Genomic DNA, 7777 nt, shown 5'->3' with positions numbered 1-7777 from the left:
TGACTCTTCATCCTCTATTTCATTATCATCAGACTTGTTCTCATCTACTTCATCTTCTTGAATTTCAACTTCAGCTACAATTTTGACAATATAAATATATTTATTCACAGATAAATTTTTGTCATCATAAAGAACTATTTCTGTCCTTTAAAATTTAAAAATTTATATTTTATTTATGAAAATTTCAAAAAAATTACCTGTGTAATCAAATGATTTATAAAATTTTGTTTTTGTACTTTGCAATTCCACCCGTGTTTTTTAGATGTAGAACCTTAGCAACTTTCGCCAATTCTAGGGTCAGTCAGGCAGGCGATAAAAATTTTCTGTGAATTTTTTGTCATGTCCCCAAAAATTTTGGGGAGCAAACTTGGTTTGATTCATAGTTCTAGTATCTGACAAATTGTTGCAAGGTGTTTTTTAATTAGTGGAAGTAAGTAGGTTTGGACATTTCGCACCACATTTGAGTGAAAATTTTCTTAAGCAAACTGACCCCCTGATTGGGTTTGAGTTTTTTTGGGTTTTTTGAATGGTGTTGAATCAATTTTCAGTGCCTTTCTGGCCTTCAGAAGTCTTTTGTTTCTTTTTAAACTGTTTGTTAAAGGGTTGGACTTTTTTTTTTTTCCCTTGATTTCATTTTTATGGCTTTCATAGCTCACTTTCAAATTTTGTTAAAAATTTTTCTATGTCATTGTTTCATTGGTTTGTTTGTCAAGCCTTCATTATATTGGGTAAGATAAACCTTGCCTCCCCACTCCTCTTTCTGTTAAAAAATTTCCTTTCAAAAGACTTTGGCCAGTTCAGAGTACACAGCTTCCTCTATTTTGTATAAGTCTTTCTTTGAGGGTCATGGCAGCTGAGAGATATTTGTTCGCAGGACCACATCCTCTGCAAGAGGAACATACATAGGGTTGTTAAATTTCATTGTGAAAGTTAAGGCTTGGGGAAAATATTCTCTCTTTCCCCAAACACTCTGATATAAAATCAGGAAGTTGTCCAATTTTTTATCTGCTTCATTCTCTTAATTATTGCATTGACAAATTTTGGCACATTTGCTTAGGCTTGCCCTGTTTTAAGGGCAATGAGGGAGTTGGTAGGAATTGCTTTTTCCCTGGCCAGCCAAAGTTTTGATTTCAAAAATAAATTTGTCCCAGTTGGCTGGATTTAAAGCCGATTTTAATGATGTGATTTCAGTATGACTTCCTTAAACTGCATTAGCAGCCTCCCCAATTTCTTAGTCTTTTAGAAAATACTGGTGTTGATGAAGATTTTCTCCCTTTTTTTCATACAACCTTTAGCAAATTGCAAAACAAAAGGATATTTTTTTGGGTTTCAAGTTTGACAGCATCACCCTCATTTTAATAAAAATGTTCTCATAGAATCCTTTGCTAGTTCCAACAATTGGTAAAAGTTTCCCCCTCCGAATTGGGTTCGCTTTCTTTTTTTTTTCTACTCTTTATTCACACTTTTTTGGTGTTTCCACAGGTCTGTTTTTTATAAACCCCAAAAAAAATTCACAAGGTGCATAAGATGAATAGCAATTCTCTGGTTCTGGATTGTTTGTTGTACTTCTTGGTCTGTATTTTGGTCTATCTCACCATTACCATTTTTCATAACATCATAGTTGTGCTTGTAGTTTCCTTTATTTACGATTTCCTTCCACAACGTTTTTCTTTCCTTGCTCTTTTTTTGGGAAAAGATAGAATTTTCCTATTTCCATTTCTTTTTTATGCACTTAATCAAATTTAGAAATTCTACTATATGGTTTCTCGAATAATAACAAATATTTTTTTTCCCACTACGCCCTTTGTTGTTTTTCTTGTCTTTTAAACAAATTTTGTTTGCACCAATATTGGGGAATGACAACTTCATTTTTATCCTGTCATCATCATATTTCACTTGTCCCAGGTATAGTCTTCTGCACCTTCCTGTTTTTTCTTTCCATGCAATCCAGCACAAATAACATCTTGAACTTCAGTATCTGTTATCTCATTATCTTTGTTGTTCTTTCCATCATCATCACATCATCATCCTCATCATCCTCATCATCCTTTTTTTAGGGAATCCGTCTGGATCTTCTACATTTTCCTCGCTGTCATCATTAGCATCGCATCAACCTCTTTTAAAAAAATGTATTTTATCACCATCCTCTCCAGTATCACCATCATCTTTCCCCCCGGGAAAAGGGGCAATGTCTTCTTCAATTTTGGTGTTTTCATTAGCCTCTTCACCATAAAATTTTTCAGCTATAAAATTAACCATACATTTAAAATTAAAATTTTATTTTCCTGCTTTAATATCTAAGAGATTAACGTTAACATTTAAACTGCATCATCATAATTTCAGAAGTAATTTACACTTATCTTACTGTTAGACAGATAATGAAAATACTGTAGCTTTTTTTAAATCTTTTTAATATTTAGAACTTATGATTACTAAATCAACATTTTTAATGTTGTTTTGTACATTTTAAATCATTCTCATCTGGGTAATTCATACTCATAATACTGTACACAAGTATGTATTAGATAGGGAATTAATTTAAAGTATATCACAAAAAATCCAAAATAAAAAGATAAATTTGTGTTTCTCTGACAATTCAACTTGACATTTTTTTAAAAAAATTAAATGGTTTTATCAAAAATGACATTATGCAGCACACATACATACAAATACAGGGTAAAATAACATATTTTTACTAAGCAATGATATGAATATGCTGTGTTCAACATCATAGCTTTTGCTACTTAAATGCCATTGAGGTGAACTTATATAAAACATACCTAAATAGTCTGATGGTGAAATTATTTGCTAGATACAATCCATCAGCCATGACAATGTTGCCTTGAAATACCATAATTTGTTTAATACCTGAATTTAAAAGTAATGTTTATGAACTATGACACAGATCTGTAATAGAATGATTGAAAAAGGGAAAAACCTAGCTGTAATAAATCTAACTAAACATTTCACAATGTGTACTACTTACAGCAGAAGTACTTATTTCTTTCTCAGAAACATCTGCCATTGTTTCCCCAATGTTAATGTGATTGCATTTGTCAAATTTGGGTTAATGAACCTAATAATTGTCCTCCCCTAAGATTTAAACCCAACTTCCTCTGTAAAAAAAAAATAGATGCATAAATGTTGTGAAGTAAAATTTTACATCTTAAGGTGCCTCTATAGTCCAGTCCAATACAAAATTCGTAATATTACAAGTTTTGTAATATAAAACTTATATTACATTTTTGTAATTTGTTAAATTCAAAAACGCGTAATATAGCGTTTTAAGAAAAATATTCAGTTTTGTAATCCCAAAACAAAATTAAGATTTCAAGAAATTAGTGGTGGGTAGCAAAGATTAGTGGGAAACATTTTAACCCCTGGATATCTTATCCCCATTAAATCCATGTAAATATATTGACATTGTCTGCAAAAACCCTGCTCCTCTGATGAAGTTATTTTCTTCTCCTCTGCTTCCTCTCCCAAAAATGTATCTCCTCTAATTACATATTTCTCCTAAAATTAATAAAAAAAATTTCCCAATCAAAATTACCCAAATTAGTAAAAATACTTAATCAGAAAATAAGTGATTATCTTTTTTTATACCTCGGTGTAAAACACCTGCTTCTAATATTGTACAACCATTCACTACTCAATACCCAACATCTATGCGCAATCCTTAAATACAATTATCACAGATAAAGTTTTTTATTAAATAAAATATGGAAAAAATTGTGAATTCTTCTGTAAAAAGGGAAATCAGAAAATTTTTTTGATAAACATGAATTTTGTTCTTATACATGCTATTTCAATGAACTCTTTGGTTTACCTGTGATCATGACAACATGAGTAATGTTCTTGCTGAATTTCAAATGACGTTTTGTCACTCCATTGAAAAATTGAAAAAATTTGCAAATTTCTTCCTGCAAAAAAAACATTTTACTTCATTTTTATTTTGAAATATGCAAACTAATCATAAAAATATAAAATGACAAACTCACATTAGCAACGACATAACATGTACTTGGAATGCTACAAATTTTGAATTGCAAAGCTTACAGTGAATACAATAAATAATTTGAATAGGGTCATAAAACCCAATAAATTGATCAATTGGAATTTCAAAAAAGTATGCAAATGTATATAATGTATCCTTGTCTACTGCAAAATTTCAAGAAATGTTATTACATGACTTCGTGATTTCAGAGAAATTTACCTTCTCTGTTAGAGTGGACTTGCCAGACACTGTGATATGAGGGATGTTTCCTTGAAGACTAATTCCATTGTCCTCTTCCTCTATGCAGGAACAGTGACCTTAAATTAAATATATTTTGTAACAGGAAAGGAACTAGAAATATGTCCATAGGACATGAATGCCCCGCCGAGGATGTATTAGTAAAGCAACATGAAAATTTGTGTGTGTATAAAATTTGATCAGAATATCTTGAATAGTGATGCAGCTAAATTGCTTGTTTGGAAAATATAGGTCAGATCCAGCATCTGAAGCAAGTCTGGTAGTGTCCATCCCTAGATGCATCATCCATGCAAGTTTGGTTTGGGTAGGACTTATAGTTACTTGGGAATGAAAATATAAGTCAGATCCAGCATCCGAAGCAAGTCTGGTAGTGTCCATCCCTAGATGCATCATCCATGCAAGTTTGGTTCGGGCAGGACTTATAGTTACTTGGGAATGAAAATATAGGTCAGATCCAGCATACGAAGCAAGTCTGGTAGTGTCCATCCCTAGATGCATCATCCATGCAAGTTTGGTTCAGGTAGGACTTACAGTAACTTTGGAATGAAAATATAGGTCAGATCCAGCATTTGAAGCAAGTCTTTTAGTGTCCATCCCTAGATGCATCATCCATGCAAGTTTGGTTCCAGTAGGGCTTATAGTTACTTGGGAATGAAAATATAGGTCAGATCCAGCATCTGAAGCAAGTCTGGTAGTGTCCATCCCTGATGCATCATCCATGCAAGTTTGGTCCAAGTAGGGCTTATATTTCCTTAGGAATGGACCTGCTCCAAAAACTTAAATTTGGTCACTCATCTGGAAAATGTAGGTCAGATCCAGCATCCGAAGCAAGTCTGGTAGTGTTCATCCCAAGATGCATCATCCATGCAAGTTTGTATCAACATGTGAAGTTTGATAAATCCATCATGAATGGTATGTTTTAAACTGAGCTAAACACTAATTAAACAAAAGTGAAGTCAAGGTCAAAGGAAAGGTCAAGGTCAAAAAATGTTGATGCAGTTGCATACCTCTCATCAATATCTATCAGCATATAAAGTTTGATGAAAATATCTTGGATGGTTTCTTTGAAACTTAGCTTTGAGCAGAGCTAAACGCAAAGTGTGACAGAAGGACAGAAGGACGGAAGGACGGAAGACGGACATGACAAACACTATATGCCCCAGCCATATTCATGACGGGGCATAAAAAAATGTATGGAAGGACCCGGAATTGACCCGGAATCGAACCCAGGACCCCTGCATCACTAGTCAGGTTCTCTACAGATTGAGCTATCCAGGCTGATATTACAGTTTTATATACTTAAGATTGAATTCTTATAACTTAAGAATAAAAAAGTATACAATATATATTATAGAGAAAGAGATTAATACCAAAAGCTTATTTGTGAAGATTAATACATATATTAATTGTGTTCATCTGAAAATAAAAAGCTCATACTCTAGAGTTCCCTATACATACCTCCCCCCTTTTTCTCTGAAACACCAGGGGAACACCTTTCATCAGCACGATCACTGTCTACCATTGCAGGACCACAGTCTTCCTTTGTATCATCCTCTTGAAGACCACAGTCTTCCATGATAACATCCTCTTGACCTTTATTGTCAAGGAAAAAAGAAAACTAAATGCCTGGACTGGTTAACATATGTACATGTATCATATTCAATTAATTTATCTTTTTAAAAAAGCTTTAATACTGAGAGAGGAAGGACTGTCCAAAACAAGATTTTTAAATATTAATTTATCTACATACCTCTCCCCTTTTCTCTGAAACACCAGGGGAACACCTTTCATCAGCACGATCACTGTCTACCATTGCAGGACAACATTCTTCCTTTGTATCATCCTCTTGAAGACCACAGTCTTCCATGATAACATCCTCTTGACCTTTATTGTCAAGGAAAAAAGAAAACTAAATGCCTGGACTGGTTAACATATGTACATGTATCGTATTCAATTAATTTATCTTAATAAAAAAAATACATCATTTTTTCTGAAATAACTACCAGTTAAGCTTTTTAAAATGCTCAGAGAGGAAGGACAGTTCAAAACAAGACTATTCAAATATTTATCTACATACCTCCCACTGTTTTCTCTAAAACATCAAGGGAACACCTTTCATCAGAATGATCATTACAAATCATTGCAGGACCACAGTCATCCTCTTTAGAATCCTCTTCACCTTTAATTATTGTAAAAAATGGAACTAAATGCCTGGGCTGGTTAGCATATACATGTATCATATTCAATTAATTTATTTTTAAACAAATCAGGAAGATCAGTCTGACATAATTTAAATAAAAAATTATTTACATACCTCCCAATGTTTTCTTAGAACCCCCCTGGGACCTTTCATCAGCACGATCACTGTCTACCATTGCAGGACAACATTCTTCCTTTGTATCATCCTCTTGAAGACCACAGTCTTCCATGATAACATCCTCTTGACCTTTATTGTCAAGGAAAAAAGAAAACTAAATGCCTGGACTGGTTAACATATGTACATGTATCATATTCAATTAATTTATCTTTTTTAAAAAGCTTTAATACTGAGAGAGGAAGGACTGTCCAAAACAAGATTTTTAAATATTAATTTATCTACATACCTCTCCCCTTTTTCTCTGAAACACCAGGGGAACACCTTTCATCAGCAAGATCACTGTCCACCATTGCAGGACCACATTCTTCCTTTGTATCATCCTTTTGATCTTTAATTATTGTAAAAAAAAACTATAAAAACACATACATGTATATACAAATGTTAGAAATTTCAGCAATACAATTATACATGTTAATTTGCCTAAAAAATTTCATAACCTACCAATACAGACAGCTTTAACAAAATAGCTTGCATATTATTCCTGAAACGTACTGGTAAAACATAACAAAGTAACAAAAAAATGAAAAAGTCTTAATAAAGTCCAAAAATTAGAACAAAAAAAAAGGAAGTAATTATAACATTAAATTATTATTACAAAGAAAAATAAAAGTGTTTTACATAAGAAAGAAAATAATTATCTAAAATGTTGTTTTACTCACCTGAACTTTTGCCCCTCTAGACAAGAAGTTTATTTTAGAAATATATATTTTTGAAAAATGTTAACTAATAAAAAAGGCAATACGTAATATCGCGATTACTTCGCAGTTATCTAACTTACTACCGCTCTTTTGCGGGAGAGTCGAGAAAGCTCAAATCTCACGAGATTATAGGGGCACATGGCTTTGTTTACAGTAGTGACAATCTAATGATTTGAACAATTTCATGCCGAAAGTACAATGTATTGCCTAGAATTTAATTCCAAATAGTAGATTGTCAAATAAGGAATGTTTAGATTATTTTATCAGCTTTAAAATGCGACGATTTTCAAAGAAAATTTTATTAGAAGAACCCACTATGTTAAAAATATCGTTTAAAATGTAACATTTTTGATTACATCCTCTCAAAAATTAATTACATTGGTTCGGCGATTGTTATGCAAGGTATTCCACCAGGAATTTTTACTTATCTGTCCTTATAAATTCTAC

General features: G+C 32.6%; 1 pseudogene; it reads right to left on the bottom strand.

The window, feature by feature from the left end:
• Positions 1 to 214: 214 nt before the first annotated feature.
• Positions 215 to 6953, bottom strand: LOC134257497 (uncharacterized; annotated as a pseudogene).
• Positions 6954 to 7777: the final 824 nt, after the last annotated feature.

Source organism: Saccostrea cucullata, unplaced genomic scaffold (assembly GCF_032062105.1).
Source record: "Saccostrea cucullata isolate Sc308-1 unplaced genomic scaffold, CSIRO_AGI_Scuc_v1 ctg16665, whole genome shotgun sequence".
Classification (NCBI taxonomy): Eukaryota; Metazoa; Mollusca; class Bivalvia; order Ostreida; family Ostreidae; genus Saccostrea; species Saccostrea cuccullata.
The sequence above is the reverse complement of the archived record's forward strand: the minus strand, read 5'-3'. Positions and strand labels throughout refer to the sequence as shown.